This window comes from Barbatula barbatula, assembly GCF_947034865.1.
Source record: "Barbatula barbatula genome assembly, chromosome: 23".
NCBI lineage: Eukaryota > Metazoa > Chordata > Actinopteri > Cypriniformes > Nemacheilidae > Barbatula > Barbatula barbatula.
In genome coordinates this window covers 3063344-3082060 of record NC_136786.1, presented here as the reverse complement: position 1 = coordinate 3082060, position 18717 = coordinate 3063344, and positions in this window count along the sequence as shown.

Below are 18717 nucleotides of genomic sequence, written 5' to 3'. Positions count from 1 at the left end.
TGCACGGTCTCGAACCGGTGTTCCAGCCGCTCTTGCCGGCGAGAGAGCTGTTCGGTGAAGCGTTGTTGTTGGGCAGAGATCTCCGTAAGGCGGCAGATGACTTCGTCCATACTGGTTTATCCCTCGAGGAAAGAACAGAGAATGCGAGAGAGAGAGAGAGCGATTTCCTGCGGACGGAAAAAAAAACAGTTTTTATTTAGTATCTGGACCGTCTCAATATGCCCGCATTCTCCACCACTGTGGCAGGCATAAAACGAGACAGACACAGTACTATACAATTTTAGCCCCGGAGGGTGATTTATTGGAGGGGTTTGGTGTAGTGACGACTTCTGGAGAGAAGGCCGTGGGGAAGTCGGCGCGTCCTCAATCCTGTGAAGTCCTGGGGGTGCTCGTGCATCAAAAGGGAAGTAGGTGAGAGTCCCGTGGAAGAAAACCCTGCTGCTGCAGATCGTCACTCGCTGGTGTCTGTAAAGGGAAGAAAACCAGAGGTTAGTCATCCGAGTACCTGCTGAGAACAAGCTCACCCTTTCTTCTTCTTCCTCTGCTTATAAAGGGTGAGCTTGATGGGGATTAGGTGGTGACGATCTGCAGGTGTGGCGGCTTGATTGCGCCGTTGCCTTGGCGACGCTGATTTGCCACTGGCCCGCTCGTCACAGAGCATTTTAGTAATGAACAGTGTTCTTTGTCAAAACTGACATTCTCATCATCCACTGATGCACCTTGTCACAAAATGCAGTTTTCAGCTCAGAAAGCTTGTTTCTGACATTCTAACAGCTCAATTACAGCATTTTAGTAAAAACAGTGTTCTTTGTCAAAACTGACATTCTCATCATCCACTGATGCACTTTGTCACAAATGCAATTTTCAGCTCAGAAAGCTTGTTTCTGACATTCTAACAGCTCTATTAGAGCATTTTAGTAATGAACAGTGTTCTTTGTCAAAACTGACATTCTCATCATCCACTGATGCACTTTGTCATAAAATGCAGTTTTCAGCTCAGAAAGCTTGTTTCTGACATTCTAACAGCTCTATTAGAGCATTTTAGTAATGAACAGTGTTCTTTGTCAAAACTGACATTCTCATCATCCACTGATGCACTTTGTCACAAAATGCAATTCTCCGCTCAGAAAGCTTGTTTCTGACATTCTAACAGCTCAATTAGAGCATTTTAGTGATGAACAGTGTTCTTTGTCAAAACTGACATTCTCATCATCCACTGATGCACTTTGTCACAAAATGCAGTTTTCAGCTCAGAAAGCTTGTTTCTGACATTCTAACAGCTCAATTAGAGCATTTTAGTAATGAACAGTGTTCTTTGTCAAAACTGACATTCTCATCATCCACTGATGCACTTTGTCACAAAATGCAGTTCTCAGCTCAGAAAGCTTGTTTCTGACATTCTAACAGCTCAATTAAAGCATTTTAGTAATGAACAGTGTTCTTTGTCTAAACTGACATTCTCATCATCCACTGATGCACTTTGTCACAAAATGCAGTTTTCAGCTCAGAAAGCTTGTTTCTGACATTCTAACAGCTCAATTAGAGCATTTTAGTAATGAACAGTATTCTTTGTCAAAACTGACATTCTCATCATCCACTGATGCACTTTGTCACAAAATGCAGTTTTCAGCTCAGAAAGCTTGATTCTGACATTCTAACAGCTCAATTAGAGCATTTTAGTAATGAACAGTGTTCTTTGTCAAAACTGACATTCTCATCATCCACTGATGCACTTTGTCATAAAATGCAGTTTTCAGCTCAGAAAGCTTGTTTCTGACATTCTAACAGCTCTATTAGAGCATTTTAGTAATGAACAGTGTTCTTTGTCAAAACTGACATTCTCATCATCCACTGATGCACTTTGTCACAAAATGCAATTCTCCGCTCAGAAAGCTTGTTTCTGACATTCTAACAGCTCAATTAGAGCATTTTAGTAATGAACAGTGTTCTTTGTCAAAACTGACATTCTCATCATCCACTGATGCACTTTGTCACAAAATGCAGTTCTCAGCTCAGAAAGCTTGTTTCTGACATTCTAACAGCTCAATTAGAGCATTTAAGTGATGAACAGTGTTCTTTGTCAAAACTGACATTCTCATCATCCACTGATGCACTTTGTCACAAAATGCAGTTTTCAGCTCAGAAAGCTTGTTTCTGACATTCTAACAGCTCAATTAGAGCATTTTAGTAATGAACAGTGTTCTTTGTCAAAACTGACATTCTCATCATCCACTGATGCACTTTGTCAAAAAATGCAGTTCTCAGCTCAGAAAGCTTGTTTCTGACATTCTAACAGCTCAATTAGAGCATTTTAGTAATGAACAGTGTTCTTTGTCTAAACTGACATTCTCATCATCCACTGATGCACTTTGTCACAAAATGCAGTTTTCAGCTCAGAAAGCTTGTTTCTGACATTCTAACAGCTCTATTAGAGCATTTTAGTAATGAACAGTGTTCTTTGTCAAAACTGACATTCTCATCATCCACTGATGCACTTTGTCACAAAATGCAATTCTCCGCTCAGAAAGCTTGTTTCTGACATTCTAACAGCTCAATTAGAGCATTTTAGTAATGAACAGTGTTCTTTGTCAAAACTGACATTCTCATCATCCACTGATGTACTTTGTCACAAAATGCAGTTCTCAGCTCAGAAAGCTTGTTTCTGACATTCTAACAGCTCAATTAGAGCATTTTAGTAATGAACAGTGTTCTTTGTCAAAACTGACATTCTCATCATCCAGTGATGCACTTTGTCACAAAATGCAGTTTTCAGCTCAGAAAGCTTGTTTCTGACATTCTAACAGCTCAATTAGAGCATTTTAGTAATGAACAGTGTTCTTTGTCAAAACTGACATTCTCATCATCCACTGATGTACTTTGTCACAAAATGCAGTTCTCAGCTCAGAAAGCTTGTTTCTGACATTCTAACAGCTCAATTAGAGCATTTTAGTAATGAACAGTGTTCTTTGTCAAAACTGACATTCTCATCATCCAGTGATGCACTTTGTCACAAAATGCAGTTTTCAGCTCAGAAAGCTTGTTTCTGACATTCTAACAGCTCAATTAGAGCATTTTAGTAATGAACAGTGTTCTTTGTCAAAACTGACATTCTCATCATCCACTGATGCACTTTGTCACAAAATGCAGTTTTCAGCTCAGAAAGCTTGATTCTGACATTCTAACAGCTCAATTAGAGCATATTAGTAATGAACACTGTTCTTTGTCAAAACTGACATTCTCATCATCCACTGTTGCACTTTGTCACAAAATGCAGTTCTCAGCTCAGAAAGCTTGTTTCTAAAATTCTAACAGCTCAATTAGAGCATTTTAGTAATGAACAGTGTTCTTTGTCAAAACTGACATTCTCATCATCCACTGATGCACTTTGTCACAAAATGCAGTTCTCAGCTCAGAAAGTTTGTTTCTGACATTCTAACAGCTCAATTAGAGCATTTTAGTAATGAACAGTGTTCTTTGTCAAAACTGACATTCTCATCATCCACTGATGCACTTTGTCATAAAATGCAGTTTTCAGCTCAGAAAGCTTGTTTCTGACATTCTAACAGCTCAATTAGAGCATTTTAGTAATGAACAGTGTTCTTTGTCAAAACTGATATTCTCATCACCCACTGATGCACTTTGTCACAAAATGCAGTTTTCAGCTCAGAAAGCTTGTTTCTGACATTCTAACAGCTCAATTAGAGCATATTAGTAATGAACAGTGTTCTTTGTCAAAACTGACATTCTCATCATCCACTGATGCACTTTGTCACAAATGCAATTTTCAGCTCAGAAAGCTTGTTTCTGACATTCTAAAAGCTCTATTAGAGCATTTTAGTAATGAACAGTGTTCTTTGTCAAAACTGACATTCTCATCATCCACTGATGCACTTTGTCATAAAATGCAGTTTTCAGCTCAGAAAGCTTGTTTCTGACATTCTAACAGCTCTATTAGAGCATTTTAGTAATGAACAGTGTTCTTTGTCAAAACTGACATTCTCATCATCCACTGATGCACTTTGTCACAAAATGCAATTCTCCGCTCAGAAAGCTTGTTTCTGACATTCTAACAGCTCAATTAGAGCATTTTAGTAATGAACAGTGTTCTTTGTCAAAACTGACATTCTCATCATCCACTGATGCACTTTGTCACAAAATGCAGTTCTCAGCTCAGAAAGCTTGTTTCTGACATTCTAACAGCTCAATTAGAGCATTTAAGTGATGAACAGTGTTCTTTGTCAAAACTGACATTCTCATCATCCACTGATGCACTTTGTCACAAAATGCAGTTTTCAGCTCAGAAAGCTTGTTTCTGACATTCTAACAGCTCAATTAGAGCATTTTAGTAATGAACAGTGTTCTTTGTCAAAACTGACATTCTCATCATCCACTGATGCACTTTGTCAAAAAATGCAGTTCTCAGCTCAGAAAGCTTGTTTCTGACATTCTAACAGCTCAATTAGAGCATTTTAGTAATGAACAGTGTTCTTTGTCTAAACTGACATTCTCATCATCCACTGATGCACTTTGTCACAAAATGCAGTTTTCAGCTCAGAAAGCTTGTTTCTGACATTCTAACAGCTCAATTAGAGCATTTTAGTAATGAACAGTGTTCTTTGTCAAAACTGACATTCTCATCATCCACTGATGCACTTTGTCACAAAATGCAGTTTTCAGCTCAGAAAGCTTGATTCTGACATTCTAACAGCTCAATTAGAGCATTTTAGTAATGAACAGTGTTCTTTGTCAAAACTGACATTCTCATCATCCACTGATGCACTTTGTCATAAAATGCAGTTTTCAGCTCAGAAAGCTTGTTTCTGACATTCTAACAGCTCTATTAGAGCATTTTAGTAATGAACAGTGTTCTTTGTCAAAACTGACATTCTCATCATCCACTGATGCACTTTGTCACAAAATGCAATTCTCCGCTCAGAAAGCTTGTTTCTGACATTCTAACAGCTCAATTAGAGCATTTTAGTAATGAACAGTGTTCTTTGTCAAAACTGACATTCTCATCATCCACTGATGTACTTTGTCACAAAATGCAGTTCTCAGCTCAGAAAGCTTGTTTCTGACATTCTAACAGCTCAATTAGAGCATTTTAGTAATGAACAGTGTTCTTTGTCAAAACTGACATTCTCATCATCCACTGATGCACTTTGTCACAAAATGCAGTTTTCAGCTCAGAAAGCTTGATTCTGACATTCTAACAGCTCAATTAGAGCATATTAGTAATGAACACTGTTCTTTGTCAAAACTGACATTCTCATCATCCACTGTTGCACTTTGTCACAAAATGCAGTTCTCAGCTCAGAAAGCTTGTTTCTAAAATTCTAACAGCTCAATTAGAGCATTTTAGTAATGAACAGTGTTCTTTGTCAAAACTGACATTCTCATCATCCACTGATGCACTTTGTCACAAAATGCAGTTCTCAGCTCAGAAAGTTTGTTTCTGACATTCTAACAGCTCAATTAGAGCATTTTAGTAATGAACAGTGTTCTTTGTCAAAACTGACATTCTCATCATCCACTGATGCACTTTGTCATAAAATGCAGTTTTCAGCTCAGAAAGCTTGTTTCTGACATTCTAACAGCTCAATTAGAGCATTTTACTAATGAACAGTGTTCTTTGTCAAAACTGATATTCTCATCACCCACTGATGCACTTTGTCACAAAATGCAGTTTTCAGCTCAGAAAGCTTGTTTCTGACATTCTAACAGCTCAATTAGAGCATATTAGTAATGAACAGTGTTCTTTGTCAAAACTGACATTCTCATCATCCACTGATGCACTTTGTCACAAATGCAATTTTCAGCTCAGAAAGCTTGTTTCTGACATTCCAAAAGCTCTATTAGAGCATTTTAGTAATGAACAGTGTTCTTTGTCAAAACTGACATTCTCATCATCCACTGATGCACTTTGTCATAAAATGCAGTTTTCAGCTCAGAAAGCTTGTTTCTGACATTCTAACAGCTCTATTAGAGCATTTTAGTAAAGCACAGTGTTCTTTGTCAAAACTGACATTCTCATCATCCACTGATGCACTTTGTCACAAAATGCAATTCTCCGCTCAGAAAGCTTGTTTCTGACATTCTAACAGCTCAATTAGAGCATTTTAGTAATGAACAGTGTTCTTTGTCAAAACTGACATTCTCATCATCCACTGATGCACTTTGTCACAAAATGCAATTCTCAGCTCAGAAAGCTTGTTTCTGACATTCTAACAGCTCAATTAGAGCATTTCAGTGATGAACTGTCTTCTTTGTCAAAACTGAATTTCTCATCATCCTCTGATGCACTTTGTCACAAAATGCAGTTTTCAGCTCAGAAAGCTTGTTTCTGACATTCTAACAGCTCATTTAGAGCATTTCAGTAATGAACTGTCTTCTTTGTCACAACTGAATTTCTCATCATCCTCTGATGCACTTTGTCACAAAATGCAGTTTTCAGCTCAGAAAGCTTGTTTCTGACATTGTAACAGCTCAATTAGAGCTTTTCAGTAATGAACAGTGTTCTTTGTCAAACCAGAGTTTCTCATCCTCCTCTGTAGCACTTTGTCACAAAATGCAGTTTTCAGCTCAGAAAGCTTGTTTCTGACATTCTAACAGCTCAATTAGAGCATTTCAGTGATGAACTGTCTTCTTTGACAAAACTGACATTCTCATCATCCACTGATGCACTTTGTCACAAAATGCAGTTTTCAGCTCAGAAAGCTTGATTCTGACATTCTAACAGCTCAATTAGAGCATTTTAGTAATGAACAGTGTTCTTTGTCAAAACTGACATTCTCATCATCCACTGATGCACTTTGTCACAAATGCAGTTTTCAGCTCAGAAAGCTTGTTTCTGACATTCCAACAGCTCAATTAGAGCATTTTAGTGATGAACAGTGTTCTTTGTCAAAACTGACATTCTCATCATCCACTGATGCACTTTGTCACAAAATGCAGTTCTCAGCTCAGAAAGCTTGTTTCTGACATTCTAACAGCTCATTTAGAGCATTTCAGTAATGAACTGTCTTCTTTGTCAAAACTGAATTTCTCATCATCCTCTGATGCACTTTGTCACAAAATGCAGTTTTCAGGTCAGAAAGCTTGTTTCTGACATTCTAACAGCTCAATTAGAGCACTTCAGTGATGAACTGTCTTTTTTTGTCAAAACTGAATTTCTCATCATCCTCTGATGCACTTTGTCACAAAATGCAGTTTTCAGCTCAGAAAGCTTGTTTCTGACATTCTAACAGCTCATTTAGAGCATTTCAGTGATGAACTGTTTTCTTTGTCAAAACTGAATTTCTCATCATCCTCTGATGCACTTTGTCACAAAATGCAGTTTTCAGCTCAGAAAGCTTGTTTCTGACATTCTAACAGCTCATTTAGAGCATTTCAGTGATGAACAGTGTTCTTTGTCAAAACTGACATTCCCTTTCGAGGGAACTCTACACTGCGTCAATGTTGACACTTTGGGGAACGCCAGCAGCGTGACGCATCTGAATACGTTGTGTGAAACTAATCTCGCGACTTATCGTCGCGCCGCGATTTATCGTCGCGCCGCGATGACGTCACTATGACGTCACGAGTGACGCGCGGCACCGGAAGGTATAAATAGGAAGCGGACGCAATGCAAACCAGCTTCTGCCATTTCAGCAAAGCGCTCTGTGTGTGTGAAGTTTATTGTCTGTTTGTTTACGACGTTGTCTAGATTGTTTATTGAAAACTTTATTAGAAATGAGTAGACAAAAGACCTTTAAGCCATGTGTTTCCCCTTGTCCTCGTTTTATTACGGGTGGGGATACACATGAACTCTGTGTTGAGTGTTTGGGATTTGAGCATGCTAAGGCAGCTCTTAAGGGGGATCCCTGTGAACATTGTTTGTGGCTATCACTAAAAACACTCAACTCTCGTGCTGCTTTGTTTGATGAGTCAGGCAAAATTCGCCAGCCTCACGGATCGGGACCCGCTACTGCCGAGGCAGCGCGGCGTCTCCGTTCGTGGGGCTCGCAGATGGATGTTTATGAGGGTGTAGAGACGGCTTCGGCCTTTTCTCAACCCCCCAGTTCCATTGCCTCTGGAAGGGATACGGGAGCCCGCATGGCGGCTTCTCCCGCCCCATCCAGAAGCCCAACGCACTGCTCTAGCTCTGAGGAGTTAGAGAGTGTTGGTTTTCATGCACGGGACATAGATGAGCCCAATGAAATTCCCCTTTCCCCTGGGTATGAGGAGCTGCTAGAGGTTGTTGGCCGGGCGGTATCCAGACTTGGCATTGACTGGCCCACAGAGCAACAAGAAGTTTTGTCTGTCAGTAAATTGGATGAAAGATTCTTGGAAAAACGGATACAACCTCAGCGTCGGGGGTTGCCTTTTTTCCCCGATTTACACTCAGAGGTGTCCAAATCGTGGAAAAAACCATACTCTTCTCGCATTTCTTCCACATCCACGAATTTTTCGAATGTGTTAGGGGCTAGAGATAAGGGGTATGGCATGATGCCAAGGGTAGAAGATACGTTGGCCGTGTATCTTTCACCAGATTCGGCATCATCTTTGAAATCCCCGACATTGCCCTCCAAACCATGTAGAGTGACATCTAATTTGGTAGGCAAGGCATATATGGCTTCAGGTCGGGCTGGATCATGCCTACACACCATGGGTCTATTGCAGGCATACCAGGCCGACTTGCTGGGGGATATTAAAGAGGGCGAGGTAATAGATCCAAGTCTGCTCAACGAGTTGAGAACAGCAGCAGATCTTACTCTTCGGGCCACTAAGGAGACAGCCCAAGCTGTTGGGCGCTCCATGTCAGCACTGGTAGCCACAGAGAGACACCTGTGGGTAAATCTGTCAGGCATTAAGGAGAGAGATAAAACTGTGCTGCTTGATGCACCTCTCTCCTCTGAAGGCCTCTTTGGTGGTGCGGTCGAGACAGTTGTTGACCGTTTCCAGGAGACAAAACGCCAGGCTGCTGCGTTTCATAAATATTTACCTCTCCGCTCTTATCCCCAGGGGTCTGCAGTCCAAGGACAGCCCCAGCCATCTACAAGCTCCTCATATAGGCAGCAGCAGAAGCAGAGTGTAGCCACTCGAACCCCCCCTCAAAGAGCTTGGGGGTCGAGGCAGCAACCTCCTAAACCTGCTAGGCAGGCGAAGCCGGATCTGAGAACAGTCATCGTCTCAAACCGGAAGGCTGCTGCAAAGAGGTCCTGATGTGTTTTCAGGACACCCGAGGGCGGCTCCTCTTGGAGGACTGAAAAGTTCGATCCTTCCAAGAAGTCCTCAGACAATCTTTACGTTAACCCCGCCGTCCAAGACGTTTCGGGGCACGTCCGTTTCTATTACATGGAATCATCAGAGTCTACCCGAAGATGCTGTAGACCTAGTGAATCTGCAAATAAAATCAACAGTCCGACCATCCCCTGCCGGTCAGCCGCTTCAGGGCATCGGGCTTCACACAACCGACATCAATGTCGAGAGGTTGACCCCTTAGCATACCTTTCTCCACGAGTGGAGAAAGCTTTACAAATTCTAATGGGGTAGTAGAAGGGTAAGAGTTGTCTCTCTTGGTGAAAGGGGCCATAAAATATGTTCCCCCCCATGAGAGTCAGATCGGCTTTAAACAGCCGGTACTTCACAGTCGGAAGAAGGATGGAGGGCTGAGGCCCATTTTTATATCTGAGAAATCTCAACAAATCTGAAGAGATACAAGCTCAAGATACTCACTGTCCCTATTATTGTGGCCGGAATCAGATCAGAAGACTGGTTAACCACAATAGTGCTGAAATTTGCATACTTCCACACTCTTATCCTTCCTCAATATCGGAAGTTTCTCAGGTTTGCTTTCGGGGGCAAAGCTTACCTATATCGAGTTCTTCCATACGGCCTTGTTCTTTCCTCACGCACCTTCACAAAATGCATGGATTCAGCCCTTGCTCCATTGAGACTTCAAGGGATCCATATACTAAATTACATAGACAACTGGTTAATATTAGTTCAGTTTCACAATATGGCGATTCGACATTGAGATCTCGTTCTCGACCATATGAAGCGTGGGGGGTTACGGCTCAATGCCAAAAAGAGCAACTAAACTCCTCAATAGAGGTAGTATAGGATTCGGTCACGATGCAGGCACGATTGTCCCCTGCACGTGTCGAATAGATCCTGACAGCAGTGTCCAGGATCAAGTAAGGTCATGCTTACACTGTCAAGCATTTCTGTGAATTTTTTGGTCTAATGGCAGCAGCGTCCAACGTGATTCCTTTGGCCTCCTGCACATGAGATCTTTACAGTGGTGGCTAAAAGGCAAAAGGTTTTCCTCGAGAGGTAACCCGTTCTGTATGATCAGGTTAACGCGCAGATGCCTTCGTTTCCTGGTTATATGGAAGAATCCTTGGTTTCTCAATCAAGGGTTGAAATTGGAGTGCAGCATCACCAACTGCACAAATATTGCCTGGAGATTAGCTGTACTACAAGTACTGAGGTACTTCCTTCCAGTCCTTAGAGGCCATCATGTTCTTATCAACAGAATACGATAGTTCTCTTACATAAATCTTCAAGGGGGCCTGAGACTACGCCCTCTCTGCAGACTGGCGCACTAGGTTCTCCTATGGGCCCAGGAGAAGTTTACATCGCTCAGGGCAGTGTACTTCCCTGGAGTCCAGAATGTGGGAGCAGACACGCTGTCAAGGCAGGGGCTGAGGCCCGGGGGAGAGGAGACTCCATTGACCTGTTTGCGTCCCAAGAGACGTTTCATTGTCCTCTGTGGTCTTCATTTACACGCCCAGCTCCGTTGGGACTGGACGCCCTGGTACAGACATTGCCACAACGGCATCTGTAAGCTTTCCCTCCGATCGCTCTGCTCCCAGGACTTCTAGAAAGAGTCCGACATACATTAAAGTGTATGTGGCAGCTATCCGGCCTGTCGACCCCTATACCCGAGGGTTCTCTGGGGAGACATCCCTTAGCTGTTCGGTTCCTGCATTGAACCATGAGGATGAGGCCTTCATCTCAGGTGAAAGTTCCTGCTCTAGACTGTGATTCTAGAAGGGCTTTCCCAGATGCCTTTTAAGGCCATTGAGTCTAGCTGGGACATTCATTTATCCCTCAAGCTAGCCTGTCTGGTAGTCATTACCTCTCTTTGGAGGGTAGGCGACCTTCAAGCTTATCAGCTTCTCAATCTTGTTTGGAGTTAGCTCCAGGCTTTTCATCCTCCACCTCACGAGATAGCGGATAACCGAAGGTAATAATTGTCATGCCCTGTCTGGGCGTTAGAAGAATATGTGCAGGTCTTCTTTATGACGAAATTCTAACCGACTGTTGGTCTGTTTTGGACCTCGTAACAGAGGTCAACCAACCTCTAAGCAGCCCATTTGTAAATGGATGGTAGAGGCAATTTCTTTAGCTTATGAGGTGCGTGGAATACCTTCACCTCTGCTAGTAAGGGCACATTCAACTCGGAGTATGGCTTCCTCGCGGGCCCTTCTGTCGGGCGTCTATGTGGGATGTTTATATGGTACTACAAACTGGACCTCTTTTCTTTACCTGGAACCCAGGCACTTTTGTCCTGAGATGTGCGTGGACACCTTCACACTTGGACAGACACAATGCATTATGGCGTAGTGGGCATTTCGTTCCCCAAAGTGTCAACATTGACGCAGTGTAGAGTTCCCTCGAAAGGGAACGTCTCAGGTTACGACTGTTACCGTAGTTCCCTGAGACAGGGAACGAGACACTGCGTCGTTGTGCCATAACTCCCTGTGCCTGGAGCATTTGCTTCAATAATTTTTGCAGAAGCTGGTTTGCATTGCGTCCGCTTCCTATTTATACCTTCCGGTGCCGCGCGTCACTCGTGACGTCATAGTGACGTCATCGCGGCGCGACGATAAATCGCGGCGCGACGATAAGTCGCGAGATTAGTTTCACACAACGTATTCAGATGCGTCACGCTGCTGGCGTTCCCCAAAGTGTCAACATTGACGCAGTGTCTCGTTCCCTGTCTCAGGGAACTACGGTTACAGTCGTAACCTGAGACGTTCTCATCATCCACTGATGCACTTTGTCACAAAATGCAATTCTCAGCTCAGAAAGCTTGTTTCTGACATTCTAACAGCTCAATTAGAGCATTTCAGTGATGAACTGTCTTCTTTGTCACAACTGAATTTCTCATCATCCTCTGATGCACTTTGTCACAAAATGCAGTTTTCAGCTCAGAAAGCTTGTTTCTGACATTGTAACAGCTCAATTAGAGCATTTTAGTAATGAACAGTGTTCTTTGTCAAAACTGACATTCTCATCATCCACTGATGCACTTTGTCACAAAATGCAGTTTTCAGCTCAGGAAGCTTGTTTCTGACATTCTAACAGCTCAATTAGAGCATTTTAGTAATGAACAGTGTTCTTTGACAAAACTGACATTCTCATCATCCACTGATGCACTTTGTCACAAAATGCAGTTTTCAGCTCAGAAAGCTTGATTCTGACATTCTAACAGCTCAATTAGAGCATTTTAGTAATGAACAGTGTTCTTTGTCAAAACTGACATTCTCATCATCCACTGATGCACTTTGTCACAAATGCAGTTTTCAGCTCAGAAAGCTTGTTTCTGACATTCCAACAGCTCAATTAGAGCATTTTAGTGATGAACAGTGTTCTTTGTCAAAACTGACATTCTCATCATCCACTGATGCACTTTGTCACAAAATGCAGTTCTCAGCTCAGAAAGCTTGTTTCTGACATTCTAACAGCTCATTTAGAGCATTTCAGTAATGAACTGTCTTCTTTGTCAAAACTGAATTTCTCATCATCCTCTGATGCACTTTGTCACAAAATGCAGTTTTCAGGTCAGAAAGCTTGTTTCTGACATTCTAACAGCTCAATTAGAGCATTTCAGTGATGAACAGTGTTCTTTGTCAAAACTGACATTCTCATCATCCACTGATGCACTTTGTCACAAAATGCAGTTTTCAGCTCAGGAAGCTTGTTTCTGACATTCTAACAGCTCTATTAGAGCATTTTAGTAATGAACAGTGTTCTTTGTCAAAACTGACATTCTCATCATCCACTGATGCACTTTGTCATAAAATGCAGTTTTCAGCTCAGAAAGCTTGTTTCTGACATTCTAACAGCTCAATTAGAGCATTTTAGTAATGAACAGTGTTCTTTGTCAAAACTGACATTCTCATCATCCACTGATGCACTTTGTCACAAAATGCAGTTTTCAGCTCAGAAAGCTTGTTTCTGACATTCTAACAGCTCAATTAGAGCATTTTGGTAATGAACAGTGTTCTTTGTCAAAACTGACATTCTCATCATCCACTGATGCACTTTGTCACAAAATGCAGTTTTCAGCTCAGAAAGCTTGTTTCTGACATTGTAACAGCTCAATTAGAGCATTTTAGTAATGAACAGTGTTCTTTGTCAAAACTGACATTCTCATCATCAACTGATGCACTTTGTCACAAAATGCAGTTTTAAGCTCAGAAAGCTTGTTTCTGACATTCTAACAGCTCAATTAGAGCATTTTAGTAATGAACAGTGTTCTTTGACAAAACTGACATTCTCATCATCCACTGATGCACTTTGTCACAAAATGCAGTTTTCAGCTCAGAAAGCTTGATTCTGACATTCTAACAGCTCAATTAGAGCATTTTAGTAATGAACAGTGTTCTTTGTCAAAACTGACATTCTCATCATCCACTGATGCACTTTGTCACAAAATGCAGTTCTCAGCTCAGAAAGCTTGTTTCTGACATTCTAACAGCTCATTTAGAGCATTTCAGTAATGAACTGTCTTCTTTGTCAAAACTGAATTTCTCATCATCATCTGATGCACTTTGTCACAAAATGCAGTTTTCAGCTCAGAAAGCTTGTTTCTGACATTCTAACAGCTCAATTAGAGCATTTCAGTGATGAACTGTCTTTTTTGTCAAAACTGAATTTCTCATCATCCTCTGATGCACTTTGTCACAAAATGCAGTTTTCAGCTCAGAAAGTTTGTTTCTGACATTCTAACAGCTCATTTAGAGCATTTCAGTGATGAACTGTCTTCTTTGTCAAAACTGAATTTCTCATCATCCTCTGATGCACTTTGTCACAAAATGCAGTTTTCAGCTCAGAAAGCTTGTTTCTGACATTCTAACAGCTCATTTAGAGCATTTCAGTAATGAACTGTCTTCTTTGTCACAACTGAATTTCTCATCATCCTCTGATGCACTTTGTCACAAAATGCAGTTTTCAGCTCAGAAAGCTTGTTTCTGACATTCTAACAGCTCATTTAGAGCATTTCAGTAATGAACTGTCTTCTTTGTCAAAGCTGAATTTCTCATCATAGTCTGATGCACTTTGTCACAAAATGCAGTTTTCAGCTCAGAAAGCTTGTTTCTGACATTCTAACAGCTCAATTAGAGCATTTCAGTGATGTACTGTCTTCTTTGTCAAAACTGAATTTCTCATCATCCACTAAGGCACTTTGTCACAAATGCAGTTCCCTTTCTGTCGGTCTCTCGACGTTGTGTCGAAGCCGACAGATGGGGTTCGCCCTTGAGAACCAATCGTCTCTGACTATTTTGAAAAGGCCAATGAAAATTGGCGAATGAAATTTGCATGCCGGGCTCCGCCCCCGGAAATCCGGGTATAAAAGGGGAGCCGGCGTGCCCATTCATTCACCTTTTGTTCTTCGGAGCCTTCGCATCTGATGACATTCTTCGAATTGCCGATTTCTACGACGCGGTGCAGCGGAGATTCCCCTGGGCGTCCTGGCAGTTCCTGAGGTATTTTTCTAAAAGAGCAATTTCCTCAGCGTGGCATTGCCCGCTGATCTCTTGGGTGCAGTACACTCATCGAGGACGGGGACGGACACGGTGGTTGCCGCAAGTGTTCGGGGGTCCGACCACTGTGGCAGCCTCGTGGATTCGTCCTGCCCGCACGGCGCGCGGATGGCTATTCAGACGTTGCGTCACTGCGCGCGGATGGCTAGTCAGACGTTGCGTCACTGCAGGCGGACGGCTATTCAGACGTTGCGTCACGTTGGCTATGTTCTGTCAAGAGCAAGCCACCACCTCGTTTGCTTCCCGTTCTGTGACCGCAGCGGCTACGGCCCTGCCGTCAGCGGCGGCGAGCAGCGAGGGTGATGTGGGGATTATCGTGAGCGTTAATCCGTCAGCCGGTCGGCTCGCGGACCGCTCGCGCCCCGTCTCGGTTGTTTAGCAGGTCCCCAAGGATGGTCCTAAGCCATCTTATTCCTCAGCCACGCGCTCGGACACGAGCTGTGGAGATGAGGTGTCTCTTGCAACATCGGAGCGCGACCTGCTGGCATCAGACTCTGGCGATTCCCTGAAGCTCCCTCCCTCGGGAGGTCGAGCACAGGTGAGAGCAGACGTCAAGATGTCAGCCATGCTCGCTCGGACCGCCGTGAGCGTCGGGTTGCGGTGCAGCCCTGGTGCTCGCGGCTGGGTACTCGGCTCAAGTGCCAAGTTTTACCGAGCTGCATAAGGAGTTCAGTAGGACCTGGAGCGCCCCCTTCGGCGCGCTTCCGTCTAGCTGACTCTATCGCCCTCTCTTCCCTCGGGGCGGGGAGGCAGCTAGGGACTATGTCAATGCACCCTGGGTGGAGCATGCAGTCGCGGGTATCCGCAGACGGCGGCCACCTGGGGAGCTTGACCTAGGCTCACCGTCCAGGGCATGTAAGGTCTCGACATCGCTGGTGTTGAGGCTGGCAGTGCCGTGGACCAAGCTGCCTCCACTCTTACGCCATGGCCACCCTGCAGGCCAGGGCGCTAAAGAGAGCCCCACGGGGTAAGACCGACCCAAGTAGTGCCGCCGCCGACTGGCCCTCCGGGGACCGCGGGGGCAGCGCAGGCTGGGTCGGACGATGTCCACATCAGTGGCCCGGAAAGATGCCTCGGACCCAATCTTGCGCAGGCGGGCGAGCTCGAGAAAGGCCACTTTCCCGACTCCCCTCTCGCAAGGTCGGCTGATTGGTGGCGCTGTCAAGGACTGCTCCAGCAGCCTTTTGACAGTGTAGAAACAGACCGGCCTGCTGTGACCCGGCCGCCTTTCGGCCGTCGAGGTCTCGCACGTGGTCTGCCCCCAGCAGCCCTGGCCTTCTCCAGCGTCGACTCCGGTTCCGGTGCCCCCGCAGGTGGCCCCCCGGAGGAAGACGTCGAGAGAAGGACCACCTAGAGAGATTGAACCATCGGGCCCGACCCAGCCTTGGTTGCTGGATGGTCGGAATGGGGCAGTCCCTGCCGTGTCCCAAACACCTTCTGGGCCCCTTCGGGGGCCTAGTGCCCGCCTTCTCACAAGGAGAGGTCTCTCTCTGGGTCCCACTTGCAGCCGCTCTCACCCTCTGAAAGATGGTGTTCGGCAACTCGACGTTGCGTCGTGGCGGCACGCAATGACGAGTATAAAGCAGCCCTCAGCACTCTCGCTTCGACGGTGCGTCGAGCTGCGCCATCGCCTGGCAGGTGATTTAGCGGAGCCGTTTCCCCCGGGGGGAACAGCACTGCTAGTCATTGAACCAACCCCCGCGGGTTGATGAAGTAGATCGCAGCCCCCCCTGTGAGGTCTCTGGGTGCTTGGTTAGCATTTCAAACCATCACGGTGGCTGGGAGTGTGGTCCGTCTCGGCATTCGATCCAGCTCGCCAGACCTCCGCCGGACTTCAGGCATCCTCTTACCTCAGCAGAGGCAGGGATGTTCCTGTGCTCCAGGCCGGGGCTGCCACCCCTCTGGCGAAGGCGATCGAACCGTCCCCTCGGCCGAGATGTCCAGTGGCTTCGACAGCCGCACTTCATCCCCAAAACCAGGGGTCGCTGCATACCTTGAGCAGCACCTTGCAAGGGTGCCGTTCGGGAGGCGCAGAAGCGCGTCCTGGTGTCTGTCAGACGCCAGGCGTGGTTCATGACAACTGACCGCATACTCTCATGTACAGTTTCCCTCGGCACTGTCGAGCGGCTGGCATGTCAGTAACGGGTCACCCGGGAAAAAGAGAGCAGCTCTCCCTGGCGCGGAGCTCCCCTTTTTCCTGGTAGAGAACTCAACACTGTCTCCATGACGGCGTGCTCGCTCACGAGCACGCACAGTCAGTGCTGAGCTGCTTGAACTTTCAGGCAGCAGCCAGCGGTCCCCTGAAATCAGTTTCAGAGGCTCCTGGGCATGGTGTCCTCGGGGGTGGCCTGTCCCCCTCGGGTTGACGCACATGGGACCGCGACAGCACTGACTACAGAGATGAGTTCCCTGGAGAGCGTGGCGCACTGGCAGTAGGCGTATCGTCATTACGCCTGCTGCCGTCGCATCCTAACCCCGAGCAGGTCTTGAGGCCGGTCGTGGAACGACAGACGCCTCCCTACGGGGTGCGGGTGCGGTGTGCAACGGGCGCGCAGTGTCGGGTCGCTGGACGGGCCCCCGCCTGCGTTGGCAGATCACTGCCTTCAAGTTGCTAGCTGTCCTGCTTGCACTGATGAGGCTCCGGCCTCTCGTGCAGAGCCAGCATACTGGCCCGGACAGCACGACCGGCGTAGCGTACTAAACCTCAGGGTGGCATTCGCTCGCTGCAGTCATCGCAACTCGCCCAAAAACGCCTCCTCCCGTGGAGACAGCAGGTGGCAAAGCCCCTGCAGGTCACATGCCCACCGGGTGTCCTGAACCAGACAGCCAAGCGCTCTCTCGTCAGTTGACACCCCGTGGGAAGTGATGACTCCACCCCTGCGGGCTGGCCTGGGTGTGGTTTGGGCGGGCACAGGGGGACCTGTCGCCTCCCTGAACACCACCCAGTACCGCTGGGCGTTCCTTGGACGAGGACCCCCTCGACACGGAGGCCCTAGCGCGCAGCCTCCAGTGGAGGTCACACGCCCACCGGGTGTCCTGAACCAGACAGCCAGGCGCTCTCTCGTCAGTTGACGCCTCGTGGGAAGTGACGACTCCACCCCTGGTGGAGACAGCAGGTGGCAAGGCCCCTGCATTTCACACGGCCACCGGGTGTCCTGAACCAGACAGCCAAGCGCTCTCTCGTCAGTTGACACCTCCTGGGTAGTGACGACTCCACCACTGCGGCCGGCTTGGGTGTGGTTTGGGCGGGCACAGGTGGACCTGTTGCCTCCCTGAACACCACCCAGCGCCGCTGGACACTCCCTGGTCGAGGCCCCCCCTCGACACGGAGGCCCTAGCGCGCAGCTGGCCGCGGGACAAGCGGAACTACGGTTCCCCCAGTGAGCTTCATTGCGCAGGTTCTGTGCAAGGTCTGGGTAGGGAGTGTCAAGTGCTGCTAGTTGCGCCTTATGGGCCCAACTACACTTGGTCCTCGGAGCTAATACTCCTGACGACAACTCCCCCTGGCCAAATCCCCTGGCGAAGGGCCTACTCGCAGGGGGTGGACACGTTGTGGCATTCGAGCCGGACCTCTGGGTCTGGCTCCTGGATGGGACGAGGAGTTCCTGGATGACCTACCCCCCTCAGTGGTGGAGACTGTCACTCAGGCAAGGGCCATGCCCACAAGGCTGGATGCCTTTAAGTGGCGCCCCTTCTCGTCCTGGTGCTCTTCTCGAGGAGAAGACCCGCGGAATTGCTCGCTCAGGAACGTGCTGTCCGATTGCAGGAGAGGCTGGGGAGTAATCTCCCCTTCCACATTGGAACGTGGGTACCCGCTGTCGCGGTTATCACGTACCAGTTGCTGGTGAGCCTCTGGGGCGGCATGACCTGATTATTAGGTTCCTCTAGGGCGCGAGGG